This window comes from Orcinus orca, chromosome 2 (assembly GCF_937001465.1).
Source record: "Orcinus orca chromosome 2, mOrcOrc1.1, whole genome shotgun sequence".
Taxonomy (NCBI): domain Eukaryota; kingdom Metazoa; phylum Chordata; class Mammalia; order Artiodactyla; family Delphinidae; genus Orcinus; species Orcinus orca.
The window spans coordinates 152,142,191-152,158,851 of record NC_064560.1 but is presented as its reverse complement, the minus strand read 5'-3'; the positions used below and the strand labels follow the sequence as shown (position 1 = coordinate 152,158,851).

The 16,661-nt window shown below is 44.0% G+C and overlaps 1 protein-coding gene across 1 annotated transcript in view; it reads left to right on the top strand.

Moving 5' to 3' along the window:
- The window catches only part of PYGL (glycogen phosphorylase L), a 79,750-nt gene extending 74,143 nt beyond the window's left edge, over nt 1–5,607 (top strand). The window contains exons 26-27 of the transcript XR_007475693.1: nt 5,168–5,404; nt 5,487–5,607. The gene's annotated coding sequence lies outside the window, so the exon portion shown is untranslated. The remainder of the gene's footprint in view (nt 1–5,167; nt 5,405–5,486) is intronic.
- The last annotated feature ends 11,054 nt before the right edge of the window (nt 5,608–16,661 follow it).

The window sequence follows — 16,661 nt, the reverse complement described above, 5'->3', positions numbered from 1 at the left end:
TTGATTCTTCTGCTTCCCTTAGGCCCAGAATTCCCTATGGATGATTTCTTGCTGTGATATCTGTTTATTTAACAAATATTTACAGAGCACATTTTATAAAGTATCTGGCTTGGGAAGCTTACGCTCTAATTGTAAGGACAGGACAGGATCTACGCAGATGAAAAGCTAAATACGAACATGAGATGTGTCACCAGATAATAAATAAATGTGTATTACAGATAATGTAATGCTGCAGGCTCAGGGAGAAACATCTTTTTAGGCTGAAGAGGTCAAACAACGAGTTCAGGGAAGTACTGTTCTGTTGCTTAGAAACAGCTTTGGCGATGGGAGATTATTTTATTATTTTTTAAAAATACTATTCATTTATTTTATTTTTTAAAGTATATATTTTATTTATTTTATTTTATTTATTTTTTAAAGTATTTATTTTATTTATTTTATTTATTTTTTAAAGTATATGTTTTATTTTATTTATTTTATTTATTTATTTATTTTATTTATTTATTTGGTTGCGCCAGGTCTTAGTTGCGGCAGGCGGGCTCCATAGTGGCAGCTCGCCAGCTCCTTGGTTGTAGCATGTGAACTCTTAGTGGCGGCATGCATATGGGATCTAGTTCCCTGACCAGGGATAGAGCCCCGGGCCCCCTGCATTGCAAGCATGGAGTCTTAACCACTGCACCACCAGTGAAGTCCCAGGAGATCATTTTAAATGGCTATCCAAAAGGACCCATAGAATGTTCAAAACGGAAGATATAAAGCAACCATTTGCCAATACTCTCATTTTACGTAGAGGAAATGAGACTCAGTGACACCAAATGATAGATGTTAGGCTGCATTCATTCAGTATTTATTGAGCACCCACTGCATGCAAAGGCACAGAATGTACTACACTTACTCAAAACAGCAGGCGAGGTGAGGCTAATTCTCCAAGGGCACCTGGATCTTGTAGGAAACTAAACCTGTGTCAGAGTGTCCCAAGGGGCAGGGCTGTGATGGCAAAGTGGTGGGACCAACTGATAGTTGTAAACTGGGTTATTGGTCCTTCCACTAACCCTTCAAGATAAAAGAATTAAAATAGTTAATCACGGGTTAGTTATTTCTGCTTTGTGAGCAATCAGGGTGAAGGAATTTACCACCACCTACAGTGTCCTGCTGTCTCATTAGATATCCAGCTAGGAGATTCTGAAGCAATCTTTACTCTGTCCACTGGAGGGAAGGTGACAGCGGAGTTCTTGTGAAGTGGAAACACTGTGGTTGATTTCAGGACGATACAGACTGGGAGGTGCGGAGAGTCTCATCACCAAGGATTTTTTTTTTCTTCTACTTGCATTATTTTTTAAATGATCCTCTAACAAATTCAGAGTAAGGGCACTTCATGGTCCACGTTCCAGCCTTAGGGAAAACAGTGACATGGGGCTTTTACTCCAGAGGAATTCATACAGGAAAAGCTAAAAGCTCAGGGAAGAATATGTAAAAATATCTTCTTGAAAATGAAGGCACATGCATGGAGAAAGTGTTGACAGGAAAAAAGTCACAGCTGTCGAGAAATAAACAGGAACTGACTTTCCAGTCCCAGAAAACTAAATGTTTCCAATTCTGGGCTTTCTGGATGCCATACATTAGTTTGACATCATCTATGCCTCAGTTTGTAGAATCTCCAAAGACAGAAAAAAGCCTCACTTCCTTAGTTCCCCTGTTCATGCCCTGAGTGTATGTGTGCTTTCAGCACAGCTTGAAATTAGCATATTTTTCCATCTTTGCCTTTAGTTTTTTAACAAGCAGGGAGAGACCCAAGGGGACCTGGACTTGCGTGCACCTTGGACTGCAAAGCCGTGTCGGGTAGCCTGAGGCGGGTCTGCATTATCCTCAACCGAGCTGGGCATGCGTGGAACAACCCGCCCCTAGAAAGGAGTTTTAAAATCATATTATGTAGTGTGAAATGAGATCATAGATATGAAAGCTCTTCTTTGAAGTTAAAAAAATTTTCAGCCCACAAATGCACAGTATTGATATTATTTATTAATGAATGTATTTGATACTCTCTTTGTCCGGTTCCTAGCCATATTCAAATGCGTTCATTTAAAAAGACCATCATCAGCCTTATGGCTTACAGACTAACATAGAAATTTAATTACTAATAAATACTAATATATACACAAATGTACTCCCTGAGGAGGCCATGCAGCCACTCTCTTCTACTTCACCGCCAACCAAAAGGAATTAAAAATTGATGTCAGCAGGAGATTCCCTCCCTTCCTTATAGTGTGTGAGACAAAGGAATGTAAGAGGTTGTGGGTGGGGGGTACTCCTCAAAGAGGATAGGAACTCCCAAAGGAGCCCACCCCACCCAGCAGTCACAAATGACTTAGCAAACACCAGCTCATTAATCCAGATGTGACTGTGAGTAGTATTGTGAGGTGGCCTGAGAAACAATTTTGAAGCAGAAAGGCTATAGTGTTTAACAGGCAACCCTATAGTCTTGCACTATAGGAATTAGGAATCCTTGCGTTTGACGTTACTTGTCCAGTTTGGAACAAAATATCATGCACGCAGGCTACATGTATCCCCAGCACCTAGCATAACACCTGGCACAAAGCAGGGGCTCCTAAGTAAATGAAGGAGTAATTGAATAATTGCAAAACTTGAATCTATCTGTACAGCAGCCAGTCCAGTGCCACACAATTCCAATCTTTCCATCGCATGTATTCTCAATAGGCCCCTCTGGCATCCTCTGATTCAAATCTACAAAAGTCTGAACTGCATGATGATAGGAAGGAAGAATCCAGGACTGGAAGGTCTACTGTGGAAGCCGTCGCAGGGTCCACTGCCTTGTTCTCACCTTCCCCACCCGGAGCCAACTTCCCAGCTCAGTGTAGCCATCATGCCCTGCACTACCTTTGACGCTTCTGAGGATTCGACAGGTATTCCTTCTCTTGTGCGATCCCACTCCACGAGCATTCATCAAATGCCAACTGCATGTATTACACCCTGCTAGGTACTGTGGGAGTACTGCTAGGTACTGCTAGGTACTGTGGGAGTACTGCTAGGTACTGCTAGGTACTGCTAGGCACTGTGGGAGAGAGCAGAAATATAAGATCAGGCCCCTGATCTCAAGAACTAACATTATGGTTAGGGAGACTCTTCATTATTCTTCATTTATTCTACAGACGTTTTGAGCATATGTGCTTAGTACCATTCTAAGTGCCTGGGATTCAGTGTTGACAAGACAGATATCTTCCTTACTCCCATGATACTGACATTCTAGAGGGAGAAGACAAAAAAAAATCATATAAACAAATAAATACATGACGAAAATTCAGACAAGTGCTACCAAAATGAAATCAGGTCATAGAGAAACTATTTTATCTGAGATCTTAGTGACAAGACTTGAGAGCAGACTTCCAACCAGAGGAAATAGTAAGTTCAAAGTCACCCAGGTGAGAACACAAGCTTGAGTGTTCAAGACCCAGCCGGAAGCCCAGCGACAGTGGGAAGAAATAGGAGACAAAGTCGGGCAGGCAGGGGCCAGCACATGGAGGCTGTGTCCTTTACTACTCAAAGTGTGGTCCATGGATCAGCAGCATCAGCATCCCCTGCGAGTTTGTTTAAAATGACCCCCAATCTCAATTACCTTTCTTTTATAGCCAAAGGACTATCAACTTTTAGATGGCATATATCTGCCTGCAATAAAGACCACTTCTCCAAGCCTCCCTTGCAGATAGTTGTGGCTATGTGACCTAAAGGGAGTGATAGATGTGGCTTCTGGAAATGTCCCTAAAGGGCATGTTTTCTTCTTTCCTGCTCTCTGGATACAAATTTAAAGGCTACTTCTCCAGCAGCTATCTTGGACCATGAAATGTCTTTGAGGATGGAAGCTACCCAAGGCCAAACAGCAAGCAGAGAGCCCATGTCCCTACCCTGAAAAGGCCTTACCAGCCCTGAACTGACTACCTGTCAAACTCCTGAATATAAGAAAGAAACTTCCATTTTCCTTAAGCCACTGGTTTTTTGGAGTTTTCTATTACTTCCAGCTGAACTCAATCCTAACTAATTCACACGCTTTATCATTATTTCTCTTATAGAACTGTACATTTCCCCCAACCCTTAAGTAAAATCAAGAATCCAAGAAGATATACTACATTTATCCTGTAGCTTCAAAAAACTCCCACTAAGCCCCGACCCACCCCTGCTCCTCTACGGTCACACATACAGCAATCGAAGCAGCAGTCCCAGCTGGACGGCGGCAGGGAGGGTGGACACAGCAGAGGGCAGTGGCAAAGGCAAGGGCACAAGGCCAAAGGTCAGCTTGAGCTCCAGGTCCTCTGCTGCTTCCCTCCTGAGGACACTGAGGGAAGTGGACCCCTCCAGGCTGAGCTGCTAAGCCTCAAGTCTTGGTGGCATTGGCCTGCCTACTCTGAAACGTCTAAAATTGTTAAACAGTCGACAGATCTCTTGCTCTGTTGAAGCGACTTCAACCTAGACTGATGAGACACTTCACACCAGGTCTCTATACATAGAAAGAGCCTAATATTTGAAAACTTGGAGGACTGACCAACTGCTGCTCTTCAATGGCAGTTCAGTAGGCAGCTCCATCAACAGCCCCCAGAGCCACCTCCGTTAAAGGCACAATTAAAACAGTGCTTAAAGGCAAATGCGATCTCAAGACATGCCCTCCGGCACTCACATTCAGTCAAAGATAGTTACCCGAGAGCTCCTTCTATATAGAAATCCTGGAGCCTCTGCTGCCGGGGTTCCCTGCTGCCTTTGCAAGACATTGCCTGGCGCCTTGTCTCTTACAGTTTAACGTCTACAGATGCACCAAAACTGGATATCGCAGGAGATACAGGATAGATTTTGGCCAGAGCAACTTAAATGGCCCAGAAACATTGGACTTGTATCTCAGTTTGTATCCCATAGTTTCTGCCTTCCCCTCCAGGGAGCTAAAGCTGATCTAGACCTTAGTTCACAGGATCGGTGAGTGCAGGAATTACGAAACGATGAACATTCCACCAACAGCTCTTTTTTCAGTAACCCTGGCTGCCCATTCAGACCATGCCTTTCACAACTTTCCTTTGGGGGTAGACATGGGCTTGGGTCTAAGAGAATCTGCCCCAGTGTGTCCTAGGTGGGCACTGAATTTGACCAAACTTGTTTGATTGTTTTGAAGGAGGTAAAAGCTGAGCCCACTCCCTCAGAGCTATACCTGGATTAAACAGTGAACGATCAGTAAGATTCATGGATATGCACTCAGGAACCACAGAAGGCTGCTTTAGTAGGTGACTTTGGGAAGTGACACCACGGCTGCCATTGCAGTATAGGATGATTCCGGGATGAGTATTGGAAGCAAGTGGCCATCTCCTCCATGCAGGTTGAGGAGGAGACTGTTGCAACCTTTCTGCAAAAGGTAGCAGCCTCTTAATCTATTCAGGATGGAAGGCATTTTCCAAATTCCACCCATGGCAACATGATATTCCTTATGGCCCTAGTTTCTATGAAGCAAGAAGCAACTTAGATAAACTACATAAATGAACCAGAAGCAGGAAGAACTGGTGCTTAATACAAACCCACAGAGGCAGCCTAGTCCACATCAAAATGGGGATCCAATCTCTCCACTGAAGACAAAGGTACCAGGTGAGCACAAGGAGGTTGCACTTTGATGTATGTTTGTTTGAGCCCTGTATCAGAAATTATCTCACATCGGAGACTCTTTATGCAAACTTTCCATCATCCTGAATATAGGATTTCTATTGAACGCTATAAAATAAATCTAATGCACGTCAATAAATAAATCATTTGGTTTCTCTGGAAGGGGGTTTCCTTAGTAGGGCTTATATAGCTAATATAATCATAACCACTCCCTCTAAGGATTAAATTTATCCCTTCAGCAAAGGCACAATGAATTAAAAAACAGAGAGAGAGAGAGACTATATAATGATGTCTTCCAAAATGAAAGACTTGTTGGAAACTCACCTGGGTTATACAGCTCTCACTAACAAGCTAGAACATTGCTTTAATTCTGTACCGTTTATTGTCATGGGATCAAACCGACTGGTGGAGGGTTTCCACCATCTACTTGCAGAACAGAAAATTGTGTTGTGATGTTTAGATAAGACACGCGGGGGCAGCAGTGAGCTGATGAGGAGACATAGCAATGGTGACACTTTCGAACCACAAAATTTGACTCTAGACATTGAGATGCTGCCAAGCTCTATTTAAAATCATTTAAACCAAACAGAAACACTTTTTTTTTTAACCTTAAAATTAAATATAAGGGCTTCCCTGGTGGCGCAGTGGTTGAGAGTCCGCCTGCCGATGCAGGGGACACGGGTTCGTGCCCCGGTCCAGGAGGATCCCACATGCCGCGGAACGGCTGGGCCCGTGGGCCATGGCCGCTGAGCCTGAGCGTCCAGAGCCTGTGCTCCGCAACGGGAGAGGCCGCAGCAGTGAGAGGCCTGCGTACCGAAAAAATAAAAAAATAAATATTAGAAGAATTTACTCTCCTGGTATACGTTTTCTGCTCCCCACGAGTGCTTAATATTTGTCCTTCCCAAATGTTTTTGCTTTTTCAATTGACAATGATCTTTTTCAATCCATTTGGGAGTTTGATCATTTTAAAGCTGAGAAACTTCCTCCTGACCAGTCCAAGTTGAAGCCGGGTCGGGGGGTGGTGGCGGAGCAAGATATCCCAGCGTCGGGGGCACAGAAAGCAAGCCCTGGGTGGTGCGGAAGTTCACAAGGCCCGCCTGCGTGGAGAGCCCACTGTGGCCTGGCGCTGACGTCGCAGAGCAAGCCGGTGGCAAGGGCTTTTTTTTTTTTTTTTTTTTTTTTTTTTTTGCGGTACGCGGGCCTCTCATTGTTGTGGCCTCTCCCGTTGCGGAGCACAGGCTCCGGACGCGCAGGCTCAGCGGCCATGGCTCACGGGCCCAGCCGCTCTGCGGCATGTGGGATCTTCCCGGACCGAGGCACGAACCCGTGTCCCCTGCATCGGCAGGCGGACTCTCAACCACTGCGCCACCAGGGAAGCCCAAGGGCTCCTTTTAAAGTAGGGGGACGCGGCGGCACTTCCTCTTCTTCTCCAAGGACAGGTTCATTTCATCCCCGTCTATCTGAAACCAGAAGAACAAGGATCAGTACCGGGTTCGCTTTCACACCTGGAAGGAGATTTTGTAAACAAAGGTACCCCAGCCAATCCACCATCACACCCCAAAACGGGGTAGCAGTGAGACAGGCCTATAAGCAAAGCCGGAGATTGCAGGAGTGTTTACTGAGGGCAGGCTGGTCCTCCCGAAGGCGGCGTTGGGGCATGGTGTGGGGGAGGGGAGAGGAGAGTCTGGGCTCTTCCCCACGTGGCCCCAGAACAGCCTGGCCAGGAGCCGCCAGGACAGCCCCTCTCGCTGTGCCCGACAGGAGGCCTTTGGCAGGCTAGCAGGCTGGGTTTTATTTTTAGGCTCAGCCGGGGCTGCCCTCCTGCACGGGGGCTTCCCCCTCGCACAGCTGTTGCTTCTGCTTTCCAAAGCCCAAGCCTACAGGTGTTGTGCTTCCCCTTGCCTTTGGCCGTCACAAGTTGGAAGAGTGATGGTAGCTTTAAAGAGGAGGGGGGGAAGAGGTTTCAGGGGGCTGAGATTCCTGCTCCCCAGCCCGGCCTTGCAGCAGTCAGCCCTCCATCCTCCCCTGAGGATCTCCAATCCAGGCATTTCTAAACCAAACCATGGGGACTTCCCTGGTGGTCCCGTGGTAAAGAATCTGCCGTGCAATGCAGGGGATGCCAGTCCGATCCCTGGTCAGGGAACTAAGATCCCACATGCCTGCAGGGCAACTAAGATCGCGGGCCACAATTACTGAGCCCACATGCACTGGAGCCTGCTCACCACAACTGGAGAAGAGAAAACCCGCAAGCCACAACTAGAGAGAAGCCCTTGCCACAATGAAAGATTCCCACATACCGCAACTAAGACCCAACGCAGCCAAAAATAAATAAAATAATAATAATAAAATAAATAATAAATAAACCTTAAAAAGAAATAAACCAAATGATCTCAGGCCCAGGCAAGGCGGCCTCATTTTCTTGAGCATCCTGAGATGCCAGGCCCTTCTCACTACTCTGAGTATGGGGCATTTCACCTGGTTCTCACCTGCTGAGAAGCCAACAGGAAGAGCAGAACCTGGACTCAAACTCCAAAGCCTGCTTCCCCTCTGCTCCCACACCACAAGCCTTCTCAGATAAAAAGGGTTCCTTGTATGTGTTCTATTTTCAATAGTTTCTTTCTTCCACTATTAGAAGCGGGGGCAAAAAAGCATGTTTATTGCAGTATTTCCATCCAGTATCTCTCTGGGCAAATCTAGACCTATTTTACGATTCTGCTTTTTAGAGCATGGTTGCAGCCCTAGAGACGTGTGACTGCCTGTGTCCCTGTGTGTATTTTAAAATCTGCACGGAAGCAGAGGTTACCTGTGGGGAGTAGGACTGGGGGATGAGGCTGTTTTGCGTTCTTATTTTCTACCCTTCTGTATTGTCTAATCTTTTCCCAAGAAGTGAATTATTTTGTAATGCTCAAAAAGAAAAGAATGAGGACAGCTCTCACTACAGTCAAGGCCGTTGCCTTGTTGGCCATGCCCTCAGGCAGGACTCCACCCAGTAGGGTTTTTTCTTCTGTTCTTAAAAATATGCTTAAATTCTTGCTCCTCCTGTTGAAGTCCCCTTTGTTAAGAGTGTTAAACGGCTCTGGTGTCCCTAGACACCCATTTCCTGAGAGCAGGCTGAGGGCTTCCTTCCTCCACCCAGCATTCCGCACACCCCTCCCACCCATACACTACTTTTTCTCTTTCTTTTTCAGAAACTCGATGCTATCAGGCCCAAGAATTGGCCAGGAAAGGTCTCAACACAGACAGGATCACTCAGAGAAACAGTAAGATAAGTCTGTGTGTTGTACAATACTTTGAAAAGCAAATTGTCAGGAGAGAGGAAGAGAGCCAGCTCTTCTTTAACTCTTTGTCCTTTGATTTGTATTTGCTCTTTAATCCATTCAGCCTCCAAACGCTTGCTGAACAGCTGCCCTGTGCCTGGCTCTAGACAGTTCCTGGGTTAGAAGGGAAGGAGCCACAGTCCCTGCAGGGAGGACCACACATTCTCGACCAGAACAAAGGCAAGTGGTGAGTTTCGGTGAGACAAGCAGGCGGGGGTGGGGGGGGGGGTGGGGGGGGGTGGGGGGGGCGCCATAGAGCCCAGGGCCCAGCACCGCCCAGCCCTGGTCGTGAAACTTTCCAGGACCTGGAAATGCCCGAGCTGAGTGTTAAAGGGCCAGCTGGAGAAGCAGAGAACAGGAGGAAGGATATTCCCTGTGAAGGAAAAGTGAAATAATAACAAGGTCCCTCTGCTATTGAGCTTTTAGGTACACCGTGGCCCTGCTCTGAACCTTTCACATGTATATCACTTAGGTCTCACAACCTGCGGGGCAAGTACTCCTGTGGCTCCATTTTAAAGCTGAGGTCCCTGAGACACAGAAGGGTGGAGGGATTTTTCAAAAGCCATGCAGTGAAGGGCGTTGGAGCCAGGATTTGAACTGAGGCTCCAGAGCCCTCACCTCTAAACCTTGGTAACCTTGGGTAACTCAAGAAGTGAGGCGGACGTCCTGCCCCTGCCTAAGTTCCACAACTCCCCACCACAGCCTAAACTCCGCCCCCGCCCCCATAGCCAACGCTTTTTTTTTCTTTTCTTTTCTCCTTTTTATGTTTTATTTTTTAAATTTTTTTTAACATCTTTATTGGGGTATAATTGCTTTACAATGGTGTGTTAGTTTCTGCTTTATAACAAAGTGAATCAGTTATACATATACATATGTTCCCATATCTCTTCCCTCTTGCGTCTCCCTCCCTCCCACCCTCCCTATCCCACCCCTCTAGGTGGTCACAAAGCACCTAGCTGATCTCCCTGTGCTATGCAGCTGCTTCCCACTAGCTATCTATTTTACGTTTGGTAGTGTAAATATGTCCATGCCACTCTCTCGCTTTGTCACAGCTTACCCTTCCCCCTCCCCATATCCTCAAGTCCATTCTCTAGTAGGTCTGTATCTTTATTCCTGTCTTACCCCTAGGTTCTTCATGACATTTTTTTTCTTAAATTCCATATATATGTGTTAGCATACGGTATTTGTCTTTCTCTTTCTGACTTACTTCACTCTGTATGACAGACTCTAGGTCTATCCACCTCATTACAAATAGCTCAATTTCGTTTCTTTTTATGGCTGAGTAATATTCCATTGTATATATGTGCCACATCTTCTTTATCCATTCATCCGATGATGGACACTTAGGTTGTTTCCATCTCCGGGCTATTGTAAATAGAGCTGCAATGACCATTTTGCTACATGACTCTTTTTGAATTATGGTTTTCTCAGGGTATATGCCCAGTAGTGGGATTGCTGGGTCATATGGTAGTTCTATTTGTAGTTTTTTAAAGAACCTCCATACTGTTCTCCATAGTGGCTGTACCAATTCACATTCCCACCAGCAGTGCAAGAGTGTTCCCTTTTCTCCACACCCTCTCCAGCATTTATTGTTTCTAGATTTTTTGATGATGGCCATTCTGACTGGTGTGAGATGATATCTCATTGTAGTTTTGATTTGCATTTCTCTACTGATTAATGATGTTGAGCATTCTTTCATGTGTTTGTTGGCAGTCTGTATATCTTCTTTGGAGAAATCTCTATTTAGCTCTTCTGGATTGGGTTGTTTGTTTTTCTGTTATTGAGCTGCATGAGCTGCTTGTAAATTTTGGAGACTAATCCTTTGTCAGTTGCTTCATTTGCAAATATTTTCTCCCATTCTGAGGGTTGTCTTTTGGTCTTCTTTATGGTTTCCTTTGCTGTGCAAAAGCTTTGAAGTTTCATTAGGTCCCATTTGTTTATTTTTGTTTTTATTTCCATTTCTCTAGGAGGTGGGTCAAAAAGGATCTTGCTGTGATTTATGTCATAGAGTGTTCTGCGTATGTTTTCCTCTAAGAGTTTGATAGTTTCTGGCCTTACATTTAGGTCTTTAATCCATTTTGAGCTTATTTTTGTGTATGGTGTTAGGGAGTGATCTAATCTCATACTTTTACATGTACCTGTCCAGTTTTCCCAGCACCACTTATTGAAGAGGCTGTCCTTTCTCCACTGTACATTCCTGCCTCCTTTATCAAAGATAAGGTGACCATATGTGCGTGGGTTTATCTCTGGGCTTTCTATCCTGTTCCATTGATCTATCTTTCTGTTTTGTGCCAGTACCATACTGTCTTGATTACTGTAGCTTTGTAGTATAGTCTGAAGGCAGGGAGCCTGATTCCTCCAGCTCCGTTTTTTGTTCTCAAGATAGCTTTGGCTATTCGGGGTCTTTCGTGTTTTCATACAAATTGTGAAATTTTTTGTTCTAGTTCTGTGAAAAATGCCACTGGTAGTTTGATAGGGATTGCATTGAATCTGTAGATTGCTTTGGGTAGTAGAGTTATTTTCACAATGTTGATTCTTCCAGTCCAAGAACACGGTATATCTCTCCATCTATTTGTATCATCTTTAATTTCTTTCATCAGCGTCTTATAATTTTCTGCATACAGGTCTTTTGTCTCCTTAGGTAGGTTTATTCCTAGATATTTTATTCTTTTTGTTGCAGTGGTAAATGGGAGTGTTTTCTTGATCTCACTTTCAGATTTTTCATCATTAGTGTATAGGAATGCCAGAGATTTCTGTGCATTAATTTTGTATCCTGCTACTTTACCAAATTCATTGATTAGCTCTAGTAGTTTTCTGGTAGCATATTTAGGATTCTCTATGTATAGTATCATGTCATCTGCAAACAGTGACAGCTTTACTTCTTCTTTTCCAATTTGGATTCCTTTTATTTCCTTTTCTTCTCTGATTGCTGTGGCTAAAACTTCCAAAACTATGTTGAATAAGAGTGGTGAGAGTGGGCAACCTTGTCTTGCTCCTGATCTTAGTGGAAATGCTTTCAGTTTTTCACCATTGAGGACGATGTTGGCTGTGGATTTGTCATATATGGCCTTTATTATGTTGAGGAAAGTTCCCTCTATGCCTACTTTCTGCAGGGTTTTTATCATAAATGGGTGTTGAATTTTGTCAAAAGCTTTCTCTGGATCTATTGAGATGATCATATGGTTTTTCTCCTTCAATTTGTTAATGTGGTGTATCACGTTGACTGATTTGCATATATTGAAGAATCCTTGCATTCCTGGAATAAACCCCACTTGATCATGGTGTATGATCCTTTTAATATGCTGTTGGATTCTGTTTGCTAGTATTTTGTTGAGGATTTTTGCATCTATGTTCATCAGTGATATTGGCCTGTAGTTTTCTTTCTTTGTGACATCCTTGTCTGGTTTTTGTATCAAGGTGATGGTGGCCTGGTAAAATGAGTTTGGGAGTGTTCCTCCCTCTGCTGTATTTTGGAAGAGTTTGAGAAGGATAGGTGTTAGCTCTTCTCTAAATATTTGGTAGAATTCACCTGTGAAGCCATCTGGTCCTGGGCTTTTGTTTGTTGGAAGATTTTTAATCACAGTTTCAATTTCAGTGCTTGTGATTGGTCTGTTCATATTTTCTATTTCTTCCTGATTCAGTCTTGGCAGGCTGTGTTTTTCTAAGAATTTGTCCATTTCTTCCAGGTTGTCCATTTTATTGGCATACAGTTGATTGTAGTACTCTCTCATGATCTTTTGTATTTCTGCAGTGTCAGTTGTTACTTCTCCTTTTTCATTTGTAATTCTATTGATTTGAGTCTTCTCCCTTTTTTTCTTGATGAGTCTGGCTAATGGTTTATCAATTTTGTTTATCTTCTCTAAGAACCAGCTTTTAGTTTTATTGATCTTTGCTCTCGTTTCCTTCATTTCTTTTTCATTTATTTCTGATCTGATTTTTATGATTTCTTTCCTTCTGCTAACTTTGGGGTTTTTTTGTTCTTCTTTCTCTAATTGCTTTAGGTACAAGGTTAGGTTGTTTGAGATGTTTCCTGTTTCTTAAGGTAGGATTGTATTGCTATAAACTTCCCTCTTAGAACTGCTTTTGCTGCATGCCATAGGTTTTGGGTTGTCGTGTCTACATTGTCATTTGTTTCTAGGTATTTTTTGATTTCCTCTTTGATTTCCTCAGTGATCACTTTGTTATTAAGTATTGTATTTTTTATCCTCCATGTGTTTGTATTTTTTACAGATCTTTTCCTGTAATTGATATCTAGTCTCATAGCGTTGTGGTTGGAAAAGATACTTGATACAATTTCAATTTTCTTAAATTTACCAAGGCTTGATTTGTGACCCAAGATATAATCTATCCTGGACAGTGTTCCATGAGCACTTGAGAAAAATGCGTATTCTGTTGTTTTTGGATGGAATGTCCTATAAATATCAATTAAGTCCATCTTGTTTAATGTATCATTTAAAGCTTGTGTTTCAGGGCTTCCCTGGTGGCGCAGTGGTTGAGAGTCCGCCTGCCGATGTGGGGGACACGGGTTCATGCCCCGGTCCGGGAAGATCCCACATGCCGCGGAGTGGCTGGGCCCGTGAGCCATGGCCGCTGAGCCTGCGCTCCGCAACGGGAGAGGCCACAGCAGTGAGAGGCCCATGTACCGCAAAAAAAAAAAAAAAAAAAAAGCTTGTGTTTCCTTATTTATTTTCATTTTGGATGATCTGTCCATTGGTGAAAGTGGGGTGTTGAAGTCCCCTACTATGAATGTGTTACTGTCAATTTCCCCTTTTATGGCTGTTGGTATTTGCCTTATGTATTGAGGTGCTCCTATGTTGGGTGCATAAATATTTACAATTGTTATATCTTCTTCTTGGATCGATCCCTTGATCATTATGTAGTGTCTTTTTTTGTTTCTTCTAATAGTCTTTCTTTTAAAGCCTATTTTGTCTGATATGAGAATTGCTACTCCGGCTTTCTTTTGGTTTCCATTTGCATGGCATATCTTTTTCCATCCCCTTACTTTCTGTCTGTATGTGTCTCTAGGTCTGAAGTGGGTCTCTTGTAGACAGCATATATATGGGTATTGTTTTTGTATCCATTCAGCCAATCTGTGTCTTTTGGTGGGAGCATTTAGTCCATTTACATTTAAGGTAATTATTGATATGTATGTTCCTATTCCCATTTTCTTAATTGTTTTGGGTTCGTTATTGTAGGTCTTTTCCTTCTCTTGTGTTTGTTGCCTAGAGAAGTTCCTTTAGCATTTGTTGTAAAGCTGGTTTGGTGGTGCTGAGCTCTCTCAGCTTTTCCTTGTCTGTAAAGGTTTTAATTTCTCCATCAAATCTGAATGAGATCCTTGCTGGGTAGAGTAGTCTTGGTTGTACGTTTTTCTCCTTCATCACTTTAAATATGTCGTGCCAGTCCCTTCTGGCTTGCAGAGTTTCTGGTGAAAGATCAGCTGTTAACCTTATGGGGATCCCCTTGTGTGTTATTGGTTGTTTTTCCCTTGCTGCTTTTAATATGTTTTCTTTGTATTTAATTTTTGACAGTTTGATTAAGATGTGTCTTGGCGTATTTCTCCTTGGATTTATCCTGTATGGGACTCTCTGTACTTCCTGGACTTGATTAACTATTTCCTTTCCCATATTAGGGAAGTTTTCAACTATAATCTCTTCAAATATTTTCTCAGTCCCTTTCTTTTTCTCTTTTTCTTCTGGAACCCCTATCGAATGTTGGTGCATTTAATGTTGTCCCAGAGGTCTGTGAGACTGTCCTCAGTTCTTTTCATTCTTTATTCTGCTCTGCGGTAGTTATTTCCACTATTTTATCTGCCAGGTCACTTGTCCGTTCTTCTGCCTCAATTATTCTGCTATTGATCCCATCTAGAGTATTTTTAATTTCATTTACTGTGTTGTTCATCGTTGCTTGTTTCATCTTTAGTTCTTCTAGGTCCTTCTTAAATGTTTCTTGCATTTTGTCCATTCTATTTCCAAGATTTTGGATCATCTTTACTATCATTATTCTGAATTGTTTTTCAGGTAGACTGCCTATTTCCTCTTCATTTGTTAGGTCTGGTGGGTTTTTATCTTGCTCCTTCATCTGCTGTGTGTTTTTCTGTCTTCTCATTTTGCTTATATTACTGTGTTTGGGGGTCTCCTTTTTGCAGGCTGCAGGTTCATAGTTCCCATTGTTTTTGGTGTCTGTCCCCAGTGGCTAAAGTTGGTTCAGTGGGTTGTGTAGGCTTCCTGGTGGAGGGGACTAATGCCTGTGTTCTGGTAGATGAGGCTGGATCTTGTCTTTCTGGTGGGCAGGTCCACGTCTGGTGGTGTGTTTTGGGGTGCCTGTGGACTTATTATGATTTTAGGCAGCCTCTCTGCTAATGGGTGGGGTTGTGTTCCTGTCTTGCTAGTTGTTTGGCATATGGTGTCTAGCACTGTATCTTGCGGGTCGTTGAGTGAAGCTGGGTGCTGGTGTTGAGATGGAGATCTCTGGGAGATTTTCACTGTTTGATATTATGTGGAGCTGGGAGGTCTCTTGTGGACCAGTGTCCTGAAATTGTCTCTCCCACTTCAGAGGCACAGCACTCACTCCTGGCTGCAGCACCTTTCATCCACACGGCTAGAATAAAAGGGAGAAAAAGTAGTAAGTAAGTAAGTAAGCAAGTAAGAAAGAAAGGAGGGAGGGAGGGGGGGAGGGAGGGAAGGAAGGAAAGAAAGAAAGAAAGAAAGAAGGAAGATAAAGTAAAATAAAATAAAGTTATTAAAATAAAAATAATTATTAAGGAAAACCAAAAAAAAAAATTTGAAGGAAAAAAAATAAAAAGGACGGATAGAACCCTAGGACAAATGGTGGAAGCAAACCTATAGAGACAAAATCTCACACAGAAGCATACACATACACACTCACAAAAAGAAGAAAAGGGGAAAAATTCATAAATCTTGCTCTCAAAGCCCACCTCCTCAATTTGGGATGATTCGTTGTCTATTCATGTATTCCACAGATGCAGGGTACATCAAGTTGATTGTGGAGCTTTAATCCGCTGCTTCTGAGGCTGCTGGGAGAGATTTCCCTTTCTCTTCTTTGTTCTCACAGCTCCCAGGGCTCAACTTTGGATTTGGCCCCGCCTCTGCGTGTAGGTCGCTGGAGGGCGTCTGTTCTTCGCTCAGACAGGACGGGGTTAAAGGAGCAGCTCCTTCAGGGACTCTGGCTCACTCAGGCCAGGGGGAGGGAGGGGCACGGAGTGCGGGGCGAGCCTGCGGCGGCAGAGGCCGGCATGACGTTGCGCCAGCCTGAGGCGCGCCAGTGAGTTCTCCCGGGGGAGTTGTCCCTGGATCACGGACCGTGGCAGTGGTGGGCTGTGCAGGCTCCTGGGAGGGGAGGTGTGGATAGTGACCTGTGCTCACACACAGGCTTCTTGGTGGCGACAGCAGCAGCCTTATCATCTCATGCCCGTCTCTGGGGTCCGCGCTGTTAGCCGTGGCGCCCGTCTCTGGAGCTCCTTTAAGCAGTGCTCTTAATCCCCTCTCCTCACGCACCAGGAAACAAGGAGGGAAGAAAAAGTCTCTTGCCTCTTTGGCAGGTCCAGACTTTTCCCCGGACTCCCTCCCGGCTAGCCGTGGTGCACTAACCCCCTGCAGGCTGTGTTCACGCTGCCAACCCCAGTCCTCTCCCTGCACTCTGACCGAAGCCTGAGCCTCAGCTCCCAGCCCCGCCTGCCCC